We start from the raw sequence: 21205 nt of genomic DNA on the forward strand, positions 1-21205 counted from the left end.
TAAAGAAATTGTGCTTCATATACACAATGGAGTACTACGTGGCAATGAGAAAGAATGAAATATGGCCCTTTGTAGCAACATGGATGGAACTGGAGAGTGTTATGCTAAGTGAAATAAGCCATACAGATAAAGACAGATACCATATGGTTTCACTCTTATGTGGATCCTGAGAAACTTAACAGAAACCCATGGGGGAGGGGAAGGGAAAAAAAAAAAAGAGGTTAGATTGGGAGAGAGCCAAAGCATAAGAGACTCTTAAAAACTGAGAACAAACTGAGGGTTGATGGGGGGTGGGAGGGAGGGGAGGGTGGGTGATGGGTATTGAGGAGGGCACCTTTTGGGATGAGCACTGGGTGTTGTATGAAACCAATTTGACAATAAACTTCAGATATTGAAAAAAAGAAAAAAAAAGATATAAAAAGTTAATAAAAACTTCTAACCGCTAACAAGAGAAGGTTTGATACAGATAAATGTAAATAACTACCACCACAGAGACAAAATGGACTGCAAAAACATACAACTTTATTTATTTGCCTATTTATTTGTAATAGCATTTTCAGGTTGTAAAAGAACACAAGCTCATTATGATTAATTTTAAAATGCAAAATAAAAAAAACATAAAGAAGAAAATGGAACCCATAATCCCATCATCCAGAGGCAACTGTTAATGTTTTTGTGGTTTTTTCCCTCTCTTTCTCTGTGTATCTCTCTGTATTTTAAAGGATGGTTTTTATTATATATGAAGTTTAATATTCTATTCGTTTTACTTTATATTATATTATGACTATTTGCTCAGCTCATTAAATATTGTTTGGAAAGTTGATATTTAGGGGCTTCACAATATTTCATTGTAAGGAGTACACAGTTATGTAACAATTTCTCATTTGGTGACATTTAGGTGTTTCCAGTTTTTAGGTATATTTAGGAGAAAAATTCTGCTACAAATTGCCTTCAGGATTATTCTTAACTGCCTAGTTGGTAATTTTCTTCACATTGATTCCGAGAAGTGGCATTATTGGGTCAAGAAATAAAAACTTTTTTTTTTTTAAAGATTTCATTTTTAGGTAATCTCTACACCCATGTGGGGCTCAAACCCATAACCCTGACATCCAGCATCACATGCTCTACCAACTGAGCCAGCCAGGCACCCCAAGAGATATAAACTTTTTAAAAGCCTCTTGATGCCTGTTGCCAAATAATTTTCCAGGAAGTTAATTCCAATTTATTCTCCCACTAGCAGAGCATGAGAAGGCTCATCTCACTGAACCCTTCGACATCAGAGTAAGAAATGAAAGTTTTGCCAATTTACAGGTACTGTTTCTTTCAAAAAATTTTCTTTTTGAAAGTTATGTACAATTTGTTCTTTCTTTTAAAATCAATATTGTAGAAAAATCAGAAAATACTGAAAAGCGCAGGGAAGAAAATCATAATCACATCATTACTTTCGAATATGCAGAACATTTTTACACCTTTTCCATTAAGTCCTCCAAACAACTTCATTAAGTATAGTTAGTGTTGCTCCCACTTGACGCTTATTCCCACCACAGGTCAGAGAGGTTAAGTGAGTTGCCCACATCACACAGCTAGTGACAGGGGATGCTGGTTACTAACTCAGGTCTTTTGACATTTGATTTCACATTTCCCCCCACTGTGCTGGTTGCCCCTGGAGGGGCTGGACTTGAGAGGACACTCATGGCGCAGCTATACGCTGGGGCACTCAGAGCAGCGCATTCATTTTCATGTCCTGGGAGACTTAGTGTGGAGTCTGGGAGCAATGGAAAGGGAACCTGAGGCCAGGAGTCGGGAGCCCTGGCACCCATCCCAGCCTGCCCATGGATTTGGTGTGTGCCATGGAGGTCAGGTCCCCTTTCTGAATCTGTTTCACGATCTAATAAATAAGAGTTCTCACTGCATGGTCACACAGGCAGTGAGTCTAGGAGTGAGTCAAAACCTGGGTTCTGAGGTCAGAGGCTGGAGAGAGGGGCACGGGACGCCAGGGTGTGTTTGCCTCCTGTTCTTGGACATTCAGCTCGGATGCATGTGCCCCTGCCCTGGGACACCAGTAGCAGGGTCTTCATTCTGCCCTCAGCGGGGACAGGCTGTTTCCCAGATCATATCCAAGGGGACCAGGCACTGGGCAGGACAGAGCTCATTTCCCCTCTGTGTCATGATCCTTAGCAGAGGTCAGGGAGCCCTGCTAATTAATAGACTGCTCTGGGATCCTCTCAAATTTGCTTCCAAAATGAATATTTGGAAGGGCATGGACTAGATCACAAGAAGTTGGCCCTGGTATGAGACATAAGCTGCTCTCTCTATCTTCATAAAGCTCTTCTTATTTATGACAGAAGACCCAGGTTTGGGAGTCAGAATCTGGGCCTCCAAAGATGCCTATTTGGGAACAGCCTTGTAATCTGTGGGAATAGCTTCTCACACTTTCCAGATCACTTTGGAAACAACTCCACTGTTACCTGTACTTGTGGTTCTTTCCTCTGCTTGCTCCAAATACACAGCTTTGATTCTCTGGCCTCCCTTATAATCCTGGTTTCTTTTCTTTTCTTTTTTTTTTTTTTTAAATTTTTTAACGTGTATTTATTTTTGAGACAGAGAGAGACACAGCATGAACGGGGGAGGGGCAGAGAGAGAGGGAGACACAGAATCGGAAGCAGGCTCCAGGCTCTGAGCCATCAGCCCAGAGCCCGACGCGGGGCTCGAACTCACGGACCGCGAGATCGTGACCTGAGCTGAAGTTGGACGCTTAACCGACTGAGCCACCCAGGCGCCCCATAATCCTGGTTTCTTGACTCCAGGTGCTGGCAAGCTCTGGCTCTGGCCCTGGTTCTGCATCCTTTCCACACCCTGGACAAGCTCTGTCCTTATGGTTTGGACATTCCTTCTCCCTCTCCCTCTAGATCCCCTGCTTAGGGCAGATCTACTGGGTTGGAGGGAGAAAAACACCTAAGGATAGCACACTGAGAACACCTCCTTCTGCCCCTGTCTTTCTGCTTACACCAGGTCTTGAGGATTTGGATTTCACTTTAGTTTTCCTGTTATGGTTACAACTTTAATTGTAAAGAAATACGTTTGGGAGATCTATCCACATAGTCCTGGCAATGAAATGACCACTTAGGATGGGCTTAGACATTACATTTGGGGTTTTACTTAGACTTGGCTTCCTACAAAGATCAGGCTCAGCAGCTGTGAGGGGTTTGTGTGTTATTAAGATGGATAAAGCTAGGGATGCAGGAATTCTCATATCTCAGCATGTAGAGTTCCTAAGGGAAACTGTACGTGCAAGACAACTCTCTGCAAACATTCATTCATCAAACAAATGTTTATTGAACACCTGTTATATGTCAAGCACGGTTCTAGGTGCTGGGATACAGTAGTGAACAAAAGGGATAAAAACTCTTGCCCCCATGGAGCTTATATGTGGTGGGAGTGGGGATAGGACACAGGGTGGTGGGCAGCCAGGGGACCAGGGAGGAAGGCGAGGTGCACAGTTTGTATAACCCCAGAGGCAGACCGTGCATTCCAGTCACGCAGCTCAGCTGCAGTGTCATTTGGAACGTTGGCTTTTGTTTTCTCATCTGGGATTATTTATAATCACAGCAGCCAGCACTGAATATGTATTATATGCCAGGTAGTGTGCATTTTCTTGGGGGAGTATTATCACTCCCATTTTGCAGATGAAGAATCTGAGGCACAGCAAGGTTACATACTATTCCCAATGTTACACAGCTAGTACATCTATCTGACTCTAAAGACCTGCTCTGAAACACTGCCCACTGCTGCCTCCAGCAGTTTCTAAATGGGAGTGCTGGAGAAATGCCTACCCAGGAAAATAGAGGCAAAGCCAAGCAGAGGGGTGCATAAAACTGGTTTTACACAGCGTTCAGAATCCTGTTTAACTTGTTCTTTTCTGTGTCAAGGCTACCAGAAAAAGACTTTATAACAACTAGAAGAAATCTCTTACAGAAGCAGCTGGTGACAGTAGCCAGTTGCTAGGTGTTGCTAGGGCAACTTAGCTGGGAGTCTGGTTGTGAAGTAATTAAGCAGGGCATATAAATTACCTTAGCTAGTTTCCCCCAGAATAGACAGTTCCCTCCATTAAAGGAGGCGACTAGTTCCCTTTCCTCCTAAAGATGAAATGTATAAGAAACGTTTTGAAGATGCATAGAGACATGTCATGGTAGGGGTGCTGAGATCCTTTTCGTGTCCCGTAGACCAGCTGGAGCTGGTCAGGGTGAGACAAAGGTGTGTGAAGGTGGACGTGGGCAGATACCAGCAAGGGCAGAGCATGACTGGGGCTAACAGTGGGTTGGAAGTCAGGGCAGGAGCCAGAAGCCAGGGCCAGAGCTGATGGAAATCAGGGAAGAATGGGCAAAATAGCAGGGAAAAAACAAAATCCCAAACCACCCATGCGAGGTATGAGGCATCTCTTGAATTTACAATGCGAAGGAATGAACTAATTGCACAGGGTGAGAAAGGGATTCCAAGCTTGTGATATCAACCCTTCTACTCCTGGTCTGAACAGCATCATTTATTGAGTAAGGCACCAGGCCCTGTATCAAGAGGTTACATAGATTCAATCTAATCCCATTTAAGGTAGACAATAGTATGCTCCCATTTGACAGAGGAGGAACTCAAGTTTTAGTTACTTATCTTATCCAAAGCCAATTAGCTGGTCAGCAGTGGATTCTGGAATCAAACCTGTTTCTATCTACCTCCAAACTGAAGACCTCAACTGCTCTGCTAATTTGTAGTTACTCCACCCACGGGGGTTTCCATGTTCAGCTTGCTTTGAAAGCACCGAGGGACCTTGACACTGCCTGCTGTGGCCCGAGTTGGCTCAGGACCTGGTATGGGCCAGGGTCTGCATCAGTGAGCACTAGTATGCCAGCTGCAGGCTTCTGGGGGGAAGACTGGTGTACAAGGAGTTAGGCAGGGCCAAGAGCATGCACACAGCTGATGAAAGAGGCTGCAGAATGCAGTGAGGTCTGTGAGAAGGTGACATCGCTTGGAGACAGCGTGGAGGAAAGAGGGAGTGAGTAATGAGTGGCCTGCGGTACGCTCTTGACATTTTCCTTCAATTTCTCTATGTCCTTTTCCAGCAAGTTGTGTAGTTCCCAGAGAGCTGGCTGGCTTGTGGAAGGCCCGACTAAGCTTCTGATCCCCTCCCTTCGCAGTGACTTTGGAGTTTTGCTGTGGCAGCTGTAGTAATTTTGGCCTTTGAAAATTAGGGAGAAGAGGTTTTTTGTTTTTTGTTTTTCCCGTAAATATGGTGGTAAGAGTCAACAGAAGTCATAGTGTGTACTAGTTATCTGTTGTTGTATGGATCACCCCAAATTTAGCAGCTTAAAACAACAAACATTAGGAGCACTGGGTGGCTCAGTTGGTTAAGCATCTGACTTCGGCTCAGGTCATGATCTCACGGTTTGTGGGTTCGAGTCCCGCATTGGGCTCTATGCTGACAGCTCAGAACCTGGAGCCTGCCTTGGATTGTGTGCCTCCCTCTCTCTCCACTCCTCCCAACTCTCTCTCTCTCTCTCTCTCTCAAAAATGAATAAACATTTAAAAAATTAAAAAAAAAACCCAACAGACATTATATCATACAGTTTCTGAGAGTCAGGAATACAGGAGCTGCTCAGCTGGGCAGTTCTGGCTTAGGGTCTCTAATGAGGTTGCAGTCATGATGGTGGCTAGGCTGTGGTCTCATCTGAAGGCTTGTCTGGGGCTGGGGATCCCCTTCCAAGATGGTTCATCCCCATAGCTCTTGGCAGGAGGCTTCAATTATTCTCCATGGGTCTATATGGCTCTTGCTTGGGAACTTGGGAGCTTGGGAACCTCTTGCAATGGCAACTGGTTTTCTCCAGAGTGAGTGACTGGAGAGACAGACAGAGAGAGAGAGAGAGAGAGATGCATTTTTGACCTAGTCTCAGAAGTTATACGCCATCACTTCTGCTATATTCTCTTGGAATTGAATCACTAAGTACAGGGAAAGGAGAATTCATCTACACCTGTTGAGTGAAAGAGTATAAAAAAATTGGGGACAAATTTTTGGAAACCACCACGCAGCATAAACAAAGACCTGGGTGAAAAAAGTTACATGGCCAAATATAGAGCCTGGGAGTGGACAAAGATCCTTCAGGGATGGCTGCTGGTGCTAAGCAACACACTTGTGTTCTGAACACAGGGGAGGGTGTGCTTGTGTTAGTCTCTGATGGCTGCTACCATCCAGATGACAATGATTCATTCCATTTTCTCTTTGTCTGGAGAAAAAATCTCATTCTATGCAAGCCAAGCTGTTTATGGATCTTTCTATCTATTCACCCATTCATATGGGACCCAGGGCATGATAACAGCTATTCAAACTGTGGAATGTTAATTAGATGGAAAAATGTACACATCAGCTATCTCCATTTCAACTGAGAAATCTGGCTGAGGTACATAATTTGCTTCAATGTCATCTGTGTCAGGATTTTGAAAGGGTGGCAATATATCACTGTGTTAGACAAAAGCGTGGGATAAAAGGAGAAGGAACTATTCATGGCAACATGGGTTTCAGGATATTAATAAGTACAAATATTTGCTTCTCTATGGGAGCATTAAACTTCCCTTCATATATCTTGGTTCTCGTGCCCAAAGTTATTTGCTTTTTACTACTGATATTGAAGTAGAATATTAGCTCATCTTTTGGTTATGAAATGTAGTTTTTACAATGGGCAAGTGCAACAAACAATCTCAGGGCTGACTGGGTGCCTCCTCTGCGGGCTGTGATTCAGAAAATCTATAACAAAGAGTGATGGAAAGCCAAGTATGATATTAAACAGTTGGCAGAGGGAGAGTTCCTCATTGTCTCCATTTTAAACCTACCTCTTTCCCTTTCTTCTTTCCTGTCTTCCTCTATGGTAGAGTAGACGGCCCTACTGAGACATGTGCTTGCTGACCCTTTATTCTTAGCATGGCGAGCCATTGGTTGTGCCCTCATGCACCCTGATCCTAAGGCAGAGTCAGTGGTGACTTGGCATGTAGCTGACACTTTTCACATGGAAGATGACATTGCCAAGAAGTCAGAATTGTTTTCCAAGTAGAGGAGGTGATACAGGCTCTCTGTGGCTGGACAGGAGAGCTGTCCCCAAATTTCTGGTGACTTATGGTGAACAGGACATGCTCAGGGAGGGCATATCTCATATGACCAAACCGTGCTTTGTAGATTCTTCTCCACCCTTTAGAAAGGGGCAGAACTTTAATTACCTACTTCAACTACATTCTGTTTCCTTCAGGTTGCTCCCCTGCCCCTTGTACTTTTGGTCTCTGTCCGTCATGCTGGAAACTTCTCAGACGAGCTTGGTGATCCCTGCATATCTTTGCACCGAGGAGTGGGGTTCTAAAAAGCTGTCATTGGTGCTTGTCAACTGGGAACTCATCTATAGGATAATCTAGTGGTGCCACTTGTTGGGGAAAACTCCAATGTAACTTTTAAAAATCCTTCCTCTTGAACCAGCTAGATTCTTCTTATTGACTCTTTCACTCTCCTGCCTGGAAAAAAGGCCTGGATGCTGATGTTCTGGGAGCCCAGTTCAGGAAGCAAGATGAGAACCTGAACATTCTGTCTGTTGTGGTCACTTCATACAACATGGTACCCTGGCCTTCAACTGGTTCTGTTGTCCCTCAGTCCAGACACCATCTGTGTTGTCCTCTCTAAAGAATAAACCTCTAGTCCTCTCTGGACAGGGAGGGCAGTCACCTGGGGGCATAGAGTTGGGGGAAGGGAACTTAGGTTCAAATCGCTTCTTAAATAATTTGCAACAAATCTAACTTTTACCCTCCTTTACCCTCAACCCCATTGGTATCATTGTTGCTAAATTTTGTGCCTTTTATTTTTGTGTTAATTCTCAGCTCTCTCCATGTCAGTTTTAGGATCCAGTCTCCTTGGCCTTGCCAGGTGAGTGACTTTTCCTCCAGTTGCTCACTGTTTCCCCAAGTTCTGTGTTGTGGTCTCTTCTCTTCTCTGTTTCCTGTCTTTGTGGTTCTTGTTTCTCACAAGGCCTCTGGCCCTGTGGACCAGGCTCTCTCATGGCCACCTTCCCTCTTTTCACTGACTTTGTTCTCCAGTGTCACCGCAATGAGGTCGGGGCCGGGCCAGACCACATTTAACTTCTCTGCATAGGAGATTTCGCTCCATCACAGCATGACTGTCCATAGAAGTGATCAAGAGCCCTTCTGGGTACAAAAGCCAGGTCAGAGATTAAACAGAGGAAGAGACAACTTCTGTCAGGGGATTGAGGGAGGCCACCTTGAAGGAGGTGGCATTTGACTCAGGTGCTGAGCAGCTCATTCACACTTCAGCTCAACTGAATTCAAATTCACATGTTCTGTATATGAGCAGGCACTGGGTTAGGGTAGGAGGTTAGTGTAGCAGAGAGGAGGCCAGATGGCATCTGGATTTGAATCCTGGATCCTCAACTACTGACTGTAATCTACATAGATTCTATGATCTTCACCTTCCTCTTGTATACATTGGAGTAAATAATAGTATCGTTCTCTGAAGTTGTTGGGCAAATTAATTAAATGCAAATCTGCATAGAAAGTAATCAGGGACCCACAGTGCAGTATGAATAGGTAGATAGTGGCTGGGTATCTAAAAGACCTGGATTTGAGCTCTGGCTCTGCCACTTAACAGCCGTGTGAACTTGGGTAAGTGATGTAGCTTTTCTGTGCCTCACTTTACTCATCTGTACGCTGGGGATTATGTATTGTGAGGATTAAATGACATAATGTGTATTAAAAACTTAACATAGCACCTGGGACATAGACAAGAGTAATATTTGGTATGAGGAGTGTAAAACATTAGGAACACAACCCCTGAACTAGACTGCTGGGTGCAGACCCATGTCTGCCCCTCAGGGCCAGGTGTCCTTGGTGAAATCCCTTAACCATCCTTTGCCTCAGTTTCCCCAACTGTAAAATAGACATAATAATAGCCCACTGTGTAGGATGGTTGTGAGGATAAAAACGGTTAATGTACGTAATTAGTACCTATAAATGCTGGCTCATTACCGCTGTACCGGATTCAGCTGTTTTCCATTCCTTTGCTTTTTCCCTAGTGCCTTCCACCCACGGAAGGTTCTGTCCCCAGTGTGCCTCATAGGGCACATGGCTAGGATATCCTGGGGACATGAACTGAACCCAGGCTTGCCTGGCTTCAAAGTCTCAGCCCCTTAACTTCTCACAGTCCAATCCATCCTCTGGTGGGAAAGCCGAGGAGTGACTCCTGCAGCCTGCTTGGAGGAGGAGGCCGTTCAGCCAGGTGTTGTTGCTTATATTCTGCTCTTCCGGCACTTGGATCAGGAGGAGGCCTTGGAGGCACCTGCTTCTGCCAGAGGCAGGGGCTGCCGGCCCTTCCCGAGGTGCTGGGAAGGGAAGCTGGGCTCTTCCATGGCTGTCACCCAGCAGGTCCCGGCTGTGACAGGTGTGTAGCTCAGAGCCCAGACTGATGGCAGTGAGGACGGGAGGCTGCAGTCATCACTCAGTGGCCTGATAATTGGATATTTCTATAATGACAAATTACAGCTGTTTCTCTTGTCATCGGTGTAAAACATTTCCGAAGCAGTGATTTCCCAGGAGGGGCTGTGGTTGTTATCCAGTTAAGACTATGGAAACGCCTGGCGTAGGGGACGTGGAGCATGGCTGAGTGGAGCTGTGTTTCCGCACCGCCAGCCTCTGGGTGTTTGGCTCTGGCGATGTGTGCAGAGAGATCAGTCTCCTGTCATAATATTATCACTGTTAATTCCACGCAAGTGTCATGTTGAGATGGGCTTGGAGGCTTGCAATTTGTTATCTGGCTCCAACCTGTACTGTTTTTTAATTTCACCAAAGGATATTGTAAAACATGAACATTAATGGAAAGTTCAGTCTTTCTTAGCTTGAGAATGCTTATAGCATTCAAAGTGAGAATAATCTTGGAAATTTGTTCTCGGGCCACTGGCCTATTACCTGAGCCATGAGGTTCAGATAGGGTTAGAAGCCTCCAAAATGTCTGTTTTGGCCTCCAGAAAGTCAAATCTCTGCTGTTTCCTCAAACCTAATTCTCTGACAGAAGTTCTGGAAGATAGGCTGAAACCGTCCTTGTCCTGGGGCTTCTAGGTTCTCCACAAATGGAAGATAAGCCCATGGGGAGAAAGAGTATTGTGTCATTTAACTTTTCTGAGTCTTTAACTTTTTTTCCTCATGTGTAAAGTAGAGTTATCATGAGGATTTATGAATTAATGCATGCATAGCAGCTAGAACAGTGCTTGGCATACGGTATAGGCTACGTGTAAGTGTTAGCTACAAAGAGAGCTCTCAGACTTGGGGCTCTTTCTGGCCTGAGAAACATCATGGAGATAAAATTGCAAACCTCCCCAAAGGGCCAAATCATCCTCATCTTTTATTTTTTCCAGGGAAGATCTTTCTTCATTCTCTGTCCTGGCAGCCTCTGCCTTTCTTCTTTTATTCTTCCTTCCTTTTTCCCTCTCTCCCTTCCCTCCTTCCTTCCCTCCTCCCTCCCTCCCTTCCTTCCTTCCCTTCATCCAGCCCTTTCTTTTTTTTCTTCTTCCCTCCTTCCTTCCTACCTCCCTTCCCTCCTTCCTTCCTTCTTTCCTTCCCTCCCTCCTCCTCCCTCCCTCCCTCCCTTCCTTCCCTCCTTTCTTCTTCTCCTCTCCTTCTCCTTATTTTATTTTTTTATTAACCCTCTATAGCACCTACCAGGTGTCAGGAACTTCTCTAAGGCCTTTACATATATTAGTTCATTAATCTTAACAATCACTCCATGAGGTACAATGATTAGCCCCATTTTACAGATGAGGAAACTGAGGCACAAAAGTTAAGAGACTTGTCTGAGCTTACACAGCTAGTAAATGGCCAAGTCAGGATTTGGGCCCAGGAAGTGTGGCTCCCAGTCTCTGCTCTTAGCCACTGTGATGTTTCTTGTTTGCATGCAGTACAGGGTCCCAGTTAGAGTCTTTCTCAGAACCCAAGGGCCCATGTAGAACTTCTTGGTCACTGATACCAGCCTGGACTGAACCTGAATACTCGGTGACCCCAGACTGAACACTGAGCTCCAGATTCCCATTTTCCCGTTCAGGGGTCTGTGCTCTAGTCAGACTATGGCCCCAGCTCCAGACTTGTACTTCCTTAGCTTCCTCCATCACCATCCTTAGTCCTTCCCATTGCTGAGACCCAGCACAACCTGCAGCTGGATGCCCCCTCAGGACACCCTTGGGACACTTTGTAGCCCCCCCCCCCCATCACCAGGACACTTGCCAGAGGCCACATAACCAATAACTAGTTAAGTTTGGATTCAAAACGACATCCATCCACCATTCTCCATAGATCTCTGGCCCCTTATCTCAGTGGTCTACATTCAATCGTCAGAACTCCAGGATCAAGCAGAGCAGCTGCCTATTCTTCCTGGGCAATGCAAAGTAAGACCAGGACCCCCAGGCTGTGTTCCAGCCTGGCCTCCATCTTTGGGGCACCCCCCTTCTCCTGGCATGAAATGGAAGAGAAGCAGAGTGCAGACTGGCTGTCCAGGTAAGCCCAGCTGTCTGAGCTGCAGCTCATTAGACTTGGGCTAATTTGTTATTAATTCCTGAGGAGCACAGAACAATCCAACAAGATGCAAAAATCAATGGTCAAGGAAAAGATAAAGCAAACTTCTGAGCAGAATGTGAGTGAGGAGAGTGGTTTTAAAAAGGCCTCGACAAACTATTTGAGGCACAGCTTGTAAAGTAGAGAATAAATGACTTTTTTTACATTGGTTCATATTTTTTGTTCCAAGTTGGAAAGAGGAGAGAGGTAATGGGCTAGGGTGAGGGGCCTAGCTGGCCTCACAATGCTGAGATAATTATTGCTCAGTTCAAGCCCAAGCGATTTTTTACTTCTCAGAGGCACAGAGAGCAATTGGGGGCTGAAATGGGTTTCAAAGTGATGGAGTGAACAATAAAGTTCAATTAGCAGTAACGGAATTGGCTGGGAAAAGCATCAACCCAGAACACAGTCAGTGCCTTCCTCTTTTCTCCTTTGTGCCCAGCAAGGAGGAGATAGGCTGAGCCAGAGGAAGAGCGGGAGCCCTGCTGAGGGGTGGGATGGGGTAGGAGAGGCCCTGGGCACATGGCCTCTCTGTGGGAGGGCCACACTGCAAGCCTGACTCCAGACTGCCAAGTTCAATGCCAAGACACATGGAGCCATTCCTGAGATAGTGCCATAGCCCGCCTCTGACAGAACAGGCTGGGCTGGAATTGCTGTCCTGAAGTTCCTGCCAGGGGCCCAAGTAAATTAAAAAGGGCTGCCTGGGAGCGTGGGGCCTCAGAGCAAGTTTATAGAGAATTTATAGCAGCCTACCAGGCCTTCCTGACCTGCCTAGCTACCTCCTTCACCTCTTTGGCCTAATTTCTGTTGTTATTCCCTTCCTCACTCTGATGCAAGCATGCTGGCCTTCTCGCTGTTTCTCTAACACGGTGGGCACCCTCTGTTTAGAGCCTTTGCTGTATTTCCTTTGTCCCAATTGTTCCTCACCCAGATCTCTCGATGGCTTGAAATCTTACCTCCCTAAAGTCTTTACCATCAAAAATACCTCCTCACTGCAACCTGTTCTAATCTCCTTATTTAAAATGAAAACTAACCCCAGTCTACTTTTTCTTTTCTTTCAAAGCACCTAGCACTTTCTAAAAATACATATAACTTATTTGCTTATCATGTATTTGTGCTCATTGCCCGGCTTCCCTCCACTACAACGTTAGCTCCATTAGGGCAGGGGTTATCTCTTTTTCTCAGTGACATATTCTGACCTTCCAGAAAAGTGACTGACACAAAAAAGGCACTTGATAAATGTTGGCTGAATGAATGAGGTGGACCCAACTTCAGAGGCCAAACATTTCAACCTGCTTCTTCACAGGTGGAAGACTGAGATCCAGGGTGAGGGTGTGGCTCACTCAAGGCCAGTCAGCAAATGAGCAGGAGAGCTGGGATGAGATGCATGTCTTTGAATCCCCAGCCAGTGTTCTTTGTTCTTTCTCTGATTTGGTGGAGGGCAGAGATGACCCCTTCCAGTGTCTACTGGGGGCCAAGCACATGGCATATCTGGGCCTCATTCGATCTTTACCTGAATCCCAGCCCAGTGACCTGCCAGGCTCCTTTCTTCTCCTCACTGTCCTCTTAGCCTTTCTTATTATTGCCTCTGGGACATTCTGCCTGACGTTCCAGACTAACCCTCCCCCCCTTGCTTCTCCTAAAGCTCTCAGCACATCCCCATCCTTATACTCAGGAAACATACTGAAATCACCTGGCTTGTCTTCTCTGCTTGGATGGGTGCTGCTGCTTGAGGACAGACTGTGTTGGGTTCACTGCTGTTTCCCCAGGGTCTGGAATCATGGAAGGCATTAAAAAATATTTGATGCATGAACAATGAAGTTATTTTAGTTATCTGTGCCTCACTTACTTCACCAATAAAGGAGGGCCAGTAGCATTTACTTTGCAGGGCTGTTGACAGGACTCTATGTGGCATGTAATAGGTATTCAGTTACCAGTCTTGCATCAGTCCTGTGTGATGGGTTGTTCTGTTCTTTTAGGCGATGATTGGTCAGGTATGGCTACAAGTGGGACACAGGAGAGGCACGAGAAAACAAAATTCACTACACTCACAGATCCTTGATAGGGGGTCACTGTGTGCCACATGGTCACAGGGCGAGTGCCAGCTTTGGGTCAGGTGGGGAAGATGGGGATGAGGAGAAAGCACTAGGCCAGAGCCTTTATTGGGGTTTCCATGGCAGAGACAAGGTAGGGCAGAGAAAACAGTTTAGGACTGGTTAGTTTGAATCTTTTGGGCAGGCTCTAAGCTATAGAGTCGTCCCTAGTTGCCTGGCCCCTGGCCCTTGGATGGTTAAAGCAGAGGAATATTGCCTCCTGGGGTGTAAGGGCAGGCAAGATAGAGGAGCTGAGGCTGTCGGGATTGCTTAGTTTGCACATCAAAGCTGTGCTCCCAGCTGAGTTCTGTGTTATCTCTAAGAATCAGATTGCCCTGAGGGGCAGTGTCTCCCTGGTCAGAAAAGTTTATGATGTCAGAACATCATACTATATAGAAAACAGGAACAACAACAACAAATGCACACTGTACAGATTTTACTGTCCCTGTTTTACAGTGGAGAGCTAGGGTCTTTTCAAGGTCAAGTGACTTGTTTAAGGCCATATTCGTGGTAAGTGTCCATCTGATGCCCAAACTTGAGCTCCTCCTACGATGCTTCACCCCTGACAGGCAAGGGTGGCTTATCTGCTCCTCTGGCTTTAACACTATGCAGCAGCAATTTTCTGGTTAGTTTGGGGTCAAATGCCTGCCACTGAGAAACCTAGAGAAAGTGTGTAGGCCTTGTCTTACACATGTAGTGAGCTCGGTTGCTTCCACCAGCCCCGCCCCATCCTGGAAGCTTCTCTGCCTCTCCCGCAGGCCTGGTCACCGCTTGGTCGCCACTTAGAGAATTTCCCCCAGAGCTCTTGCCTGCCCTCAGAATTCCTGGGAGAGCCCCCTATTTAATTCTGCATGTGCTTAAGTCCCGGGAGCCCGGCTGGCCTCCTGTGTCTATCCTCCTCAAAGCCTTTGGTGGGAGAAATCAGGAGGGAATCAGCCTGTGTTTGCTCCCATTGTCCATTAAAATGGTGAAGTACATTGATTAACTTTGTTGTTTTTTTTCTAAATTGTGGCAAAATATACATAACATAAAACTTGCCATTTTAATGATTTTTCAGTGTGCCATTCAGAGGGTCTGATGTACATTCACCATATTGGGTAACCATCATCACTATCTATTTCCAGAACTGTCTCATCATGCCAAACAGAGACTCTGCCCATTAAGCAGCAACTCCTTGTATCTCCCTACCCTCAGCTCAGCCCCTGTTAACCACTGTTCTCCCTCCTGTGTCTATAGATTGGCTCCATTTACGTACTTCATATAAGTGGAGCTATGGGATCTTTGTCCTTTTGTGACTGGCTTCTTTGACTTAGCATGTTTTCCAGGTTCATTCATACTGTAGCATGGATCAGAATTTCATTTCTTTTTAGGGCTGAATAATATTCCATTGTATGGATATACCATATTCTGCTTTTCCATTCATCTGTGATGGACACTTGTGCTGTTTCCACTTCTTGGTTATTGTGAATAATGCTGCTGTAAACATTGGTGCACAAGTATCTGAATCCTTGCTTTCAGTTCTTTTGGGTATATGCCTAGAATATCCAGTCTGAATAGATAATTCTCCAAGGAAGACATACAGATGGCCAGTAAGTACATGAAAAGATGCTCAACACCATTAGCCACTGGAGAGATGCAAATCGGAACCTCAAAGCAACATTACTTCACACCCATTCGGATGGCTATTATCCATAAAACAATAAATAACAAGTACGGGGAGGATGTGGAGAAGCTGGAGCCCTTATGTATTGCTGGTGGGAATATAACCTCCTGGTCTCTTGGGTGCAGTGTTGGGACTAGAACGAGGGTCCTGCTGTCTGTCTTCACCCTGCCTGGGGCCGCTGGGCCTGTGCAGACACTGGCCAAGGGGATGGGATTTGGGTTGATGTCTTCAGGGCTGGAGATGGAAGAGGCTACTGGGTGCCTTGGGCCTTCAGGTGAGCTAAGTCACGGTTCATAGAGGAAGAGTGAGGCTCTGGTGCCATCATCCTTGCACAGAGGCAATATCTTTAGGGCTGGAGTGGGGCTGGGGGTGAGGGTGGTGATAGGGGATGAGGTCAGAGAGGAGGCAGGTTTGTGAGAAGTAAGGTCGGTTATAGCACACAACCATTATGGGCTGCCAGAGAACTGGTGGGTAGTCTACTTGGGTGGGAGAGGGCCAGGTGTCTGCTATCCTGTAGCCAGGCTTCGTGCCCTCTGCACTCATGCCTCTGTATTTCCGGGAAACTGGGCCAATCCAATGGCTCTGTCCTCACATCTTCACCCCCCATTCCACATCGGGGTGCCAATGCTTAGTAGTGGGTAGGCTTGTGTGTGCACATGTGTGCAGACCTGAGACAGGAAATGGGGTCATTGTTGTTCCATTTTCACCAGATAGAAAGTTGGTGTTGTTTCCCGGCCCAGTCTCTGAGTTCTGCTTCTTCATGGCTCAGTGAAAGGGCACTGGACTAGGAGTCAAGACAGATGAGATCTCATCTTGGGTATACCCTTTGCTAAGTGAAAAGGGGATTTAAAGGATAAGGAGAGGCTCATACTGGAGCAGAAAGAGGCTCTCCCTCTTTCCTCTGTCAGGGGAAGGAACAGGGATCTGCTTCCTAGGTTTGTTTCTGCTGAGCATCATGGTAGCTACTGCACACATCATAATTTAGTCAGTACCTTAAAGGTATCAGCAAGCACCCTTTGTTTAGGAATTTGTAAAGACAACAAACAGATGAGCTAAGAAGCAAGCCCATTGTATTTCGTTTCTCCAACAGTTAACCTAATCACAGTTGTACTTACATCAGCCACATACATATGATACGAGGCTCCGCTTCAGGGTGGGCTGTGTGCTGTCAACCTTGACTCCCCTGGGTGACATTGACCTCTTTAGGCACAAACGATTTAAGCACCATCCAGTTCCCCTGTCCCATGCCTTGTAATGATTATGCATATTCTGCTAACCCATTTCTGCTTCCTGTGCCGGCTCATGATGTGCTCAGCTCCACACTGGTCATTTCCTTGTTCAGAGCAGACGCATCCCCAGCCCAAAGCTCTCAGGTATGGCTGCTTTGTGGGGAGGCATCAAAGTTTAGCCTTCAGATTCCTGAGGTTTCATTACTAGGTTTCTGGGTTTCTAGGTATTTCTAATCCTATGTGCTATGGCAGATATTGATGTAATAGGGAAAGATGGAGGTTTGTTATTCTTTGGTGGGAAGGGTAATGAAATTCAGTATCAGCTCCATGCTCACTTGGGCCCCAAAGCCAAGTACAGCAGAACAGGTGCCAGCACGGGCTGTGGCGTCAACACAGACCCCACTTCATCTTACTGTTTTGCCAGGATGATCCCCATTGCTCCGAGGGCCTGGGTGGACCACGTCAACTGGCTAGGACTGGACAGGTGGATACTCTGAGACTAAAAGTGGGTGTTGGGTCCTCTGACATTAATTTAGCTTGGCCATTTTATTATTTTATTTCATATGGTGTTATTTTCTTTTATGTCATTCCATTCTATTTTACAGGCTGTGTTGTTTTTGCAAACGACCTCCCACCTGGCTCTCTGCAGTTATTCTTGAACAGCTGTAGTCCGGGGAAGTCCCCTCTCCAGAGGTATCTGGCAGAAAGGGGAGCATATGTCAGGGGGCTGGGGAAGCTGGCAGAAACCTCTTTTGTTCAATATTTTATTAGAGTCCATGTAGCAATGTATATAAAGTAAGTCCCATGGTGGGAAAATTTGGAATAAATTACTGCCTGCAATTTCCTGTTTGGCATTGATTTTACAGATTGGAGACTCGAAATGGGAATGTCCTGGTATTATTATGCCAACATCAGTATTGAAGGTCCCACAAATCCCTTGCAAATCCTACATTGTCAGAGCCACATGGAGCCTAAGAGACCAGTCAGCGGAACCTCACATAATATGGATGAACCTCAAAGAGCCAGGAAGGCCGGAGGCCACATGGGGAAGAAGGACATAATCTGAACGATGATATTAGTTCAGCTTTCACATCCCGAGGCACAGATTTTAATAGGTGTGAAAGATTGTTTTAAGGCAGCCAAAGTCTGTTATTACTTACTGAGAGTCCCCATCAGAGCAGTTGGCCTGCATTGTCTCTCCATGTTGTTCCTTAATGCGTGTTTCCGGCCCCGTTTTGAGACACTTTGGATTCTTTGATTCCTCTGGCAGGCAAAGGTAGCTTTAACAGAGAGCTGTTCTGGGAGGAAAAAGTGCCCAGGGCCTGGACAAGCCCATTCCCCAGTGGGACACTCACTTTTGTCCTCTGTAATATGGGGTTGGCAATCCCTGACCTGCCTTTGTCACAGGTAACAGATAGATGTCACAGGTAAATGGAAAGGCCTCCTTTGTCACAACAAAGCCAGGACCTGGGCAGGTTTAGTCCCATCTAACACGGCCAGCTCACCTCTTGAAATTGTCTCCCGAAGTCTTACCATCCCCAGGCACGTCACCTCCTGCTCCTCAATGCCAGAACGTCAGCAGGAGAGGGAAGCTGCCTTTATTATGCTTGCCAAGGGAATCTCATGCTGCCTGAGTGTCTGTGTGTTCTCCTGTGTCTGCCCACTTCCTTTCTACTCCACTGCCAGTGATTGTATTAGGTTCCCTTTTCCATACCCTATAGAGTTGTGTTTGTTTTCTACTGGTATGTAACAAGTTGCCTGAAAATGTAGTAGCTTAAAACAGCAATAATCATTTTTTTTTTTCTCTCTCTCTCTCATGATTTCTTTGGAGGCAGAAATTCTGGAGCAGTGTGGCTGGATGGTTCTGGCTCACAGCCTCTCACGAGGTCGTGGTCAGATGCAGCCAGGGCTGTATCCATCTGAAGGCCTCACTGGACCTGGAAGGTCTCCTCCCAAGGCGGTCCATTCACATGGCGGGCAAGCCGGTGCTGCCGATTGGCAGGGTGTCTGTGCCCCTCCACAGGGCAGCATTAGTGTTCTCACATCATGGCAGCTGGCTTCCCTCAGAGCAAAAGGTCTGAGTCCAAGGAAGAAGTTGAGAGGCTTTAAGGCCTACCCGATTTTCTGGTCACTCTGGACCAACCCTGAGGCCGTGTAAGAAGGGACCACATGGGGGCACTAATACCCGTGGGGTCATTGGAGGTTGGCTACTTCAGTCTACCTGCTGGCTCCTGATGATTCCTATATTTCCCACATGAAAATACACTCACCTCTTTCCAAGGTCCCCACATCTCATTACGCTGCAGCATCAACTTGAAGTCCTAGGCCTTGTCATCTAATCAGGTCCAGGTTCAGATGAGGCTCCCCGGACGAATTTCTCAAATACAGCTCTTCCTGTAGAGTTCCTCTTGATCTGTGGGCTTGTGAAATAAAGGAACACGTTACCTTCCCTCTACATAATATGCAACAGTAGGACAGGCATAGGATAACTATTGTAGGTCCTCTTATAAAAAAAAAAATGAGAGGGGAAAATGGGAGATACACTGGGATCCTTAGCAAGTCAGAAATTCTGCTGGGCACATGGGTCTTTTCTGGATTAGAACTCAGCACGACTGCTTGGGGATGGTTCTCGATGGCTCCTGGCTCTACCCTCTGGGCTCAGAGGCAGCAGCCCTCCAAGCCAGGCTCTCTTTTCCATAAGAAATGGTAGTTGTTGGCAGCTAAGTCTTTTCCTCAGTCTGCTTTCTTACAGGAGGTTGGAGGGCCAAAGACCTATTTTAATTTTGCACTGCCTCTCTACCTTTTAGTCTAAACAGGCAGTGTTTCAGACAATGTAGTCATTTTACAATCATTGTGAGCTTTCTGTGAATCTTACGGGCACTTACTCCTTAGATAAAAGTCACAACCACACATATCAATGAGACTAGCCTCTTTCTACCGTGAGTTTTCTGGAAGGCTGCTGTGGGACACCACACTTAAGATTACCAGAAGCCCTATTGTTTATTGGTAAGGATCTATGAGGGACTTTTTTTTTTTTTCCAGTTTGAATCACCACCTTAAATATTTCCAAGTTCTTAATAAAGGGTTTTATATTGCTTCCCTCAGGTTCATCTTTATACCACATTTTCCTGATATTTTCCTAGATTTGATCTTTGCCTGGAGGCCACTTAAAATTTTAGTATCATTTCTGTCTGGAGAGCTTAGGAGTAAGACATTTTTATTTCCAAACCCAGCAAGTCCTGGCTCCTTTGTTCTCAATGGTTCTTTCTTTAACATGTCTTCTCTCTTTTCATGTTTTATTATAAGCAACCCGAAGTCAGATGGCATGTCTGACATTCTGCCTGGAAATTTTCTTTGCTGCATCATCCAATTCATACAGTACACTTCCTATTTTCCATTTTGTCACAGCAGACAGTGTTGCTACAATTTCCCTTGCTATATGTTATGGGCTGAATGGTTATGTCCCTCAAAGTTTATAGATCGAAGCCCTAACCTCCGATGTGACCGCATTTGGAGACAGCGTTTGTGAGGAGGTGATAAAGGTAATGAGGTCATAAGAGTGGGGCCCTAATTTGTAGGGCTGGCTCTGTCTCTTTGCCATGTGAGGACACAGTGAGAAGGTGGCCATCTGCGAGCCAGGAGGAGAGCTCTCACCAGGAACTGAATTGGCTGGCCCCTTGATCTTGGACTTCCAGCCTTCAGAATTGTGAGAAATAAATTTTCATTGTGTAAACCACCCAGTCTGTGGTATTTTGTCCTGGCAGCCTGAGCAGAGTAACACATTATCTAACAAAGATCCCTTTCCCTCCATCTTGCAACATGATCTTCCTTACTTTCCTTTAAGCCCTTGTAGGTGGCCTCCTTGAAGAACATCAGATTCCACAGTTTCTTCCATACGCTTCCAACTTCTGTCCTCAAAGCCTCAAAGCTGCTGTGTTTTTAGTTTTTTGTTACAGCCATACCTCCCCCACCCCTCCCCACTTACAGGTACCGAAATCTGTATTAGTTATCGGTTGATGCTAACATAGATCAAACACTCCAAAACTTATTGGCTAAAGCAATAATAGTCACTTGTCATCTCTCATAGTTTCAGTAGCAGCTTGGTTGAGTGGTTCTGGCTCAGGTTCTCATGTGAAGTTGCAGTCAGATGGTGTCTGGGCATCTTAAAGGCTTCTGGACTCCTGTAAGTCCTAGGCAAAGAAGACTTGAACAGCTGGGGGGGATGGGACAGCCAAGTCTCCTTGGACATCTTTCTTTGTGTGGTCTCTCCTCATGATTTCTCCAGCATGGCACCATCAGGGCAGCCAGACTTTTACGTGGTGGCAATAAGGTCTCCCAAGACATGTGTTCCAAGAGAGAGCCAGGCGGAAGCTGATTGCTTTTATGACCTAGTCTCTGAAGTCACATGGCATCATTTCCGCTGTGCTCCACTGGGGAGAGTAGCCATGAGTGCAGACCAGATTCAGTGGGACGGACATAGATCCCACCTCTTGGTGGGAGGAATGAAACTCACTTTGTAGCAAGAACATGTGGGATGGAGGATGGATAGACAGATAGATAATAGTCATTTTTGGAAAATACAATCTAAC

General features: G+C 45.9%; 1 long non-coding RNA gene across 7 annotated transcripts; it reads right to left on the bottom strand.

Moving 5' to 3' along the window:
- Window positions 1-4449: 4449 nt before the first annotated feature.
- Window positions 4450-20968, bottom strand: LOC122231405. 7 transcript variants are annotated; one of them, XR_006208633.1, is made up of 7 exons: window positions 20450-20968; window positions 18887-19036; window positions 17777-17938; window positions 17252-17313; window positions 13325-13403; window positions 5614-5882; window positions 4450-5227 (listed from the first exon to the last, which is right to left on the bottom strand). It is a non-coding gene; the product is annotated as an uncharacterized LOC122231405 (long non-coding RNA). The 7 variants fall into 7 exon arrangements; XR_006208634.1 differs by lacking the exon at window positions 13325-13403 and having other exon boundaries at window positions 4451-5227; XR_006208636.1 differs by lacking the exons at window positions 4450-5227; window positions 5614-5882; window positions 13325-13403 and adding an exon at window positions 6879-7747.
- Window positions 20969-21205: the final 237 nt, after the last annotated feature.

The sequence above is a fragment of the Panthera tigris genome, chromosome D1, assembly GCF_018350195.1.
Source record: "Panthera tigris isolate Pti1 chromosome D1, P.tigris_Pti1_mat1.1, whole genome shotgun sequence".
Taxonomy (NCBI): Eukaryota; Metazoa; Chordata; class Mammalia; order Carnivora; family Felidae; genus Panthera; species Panthera tigris.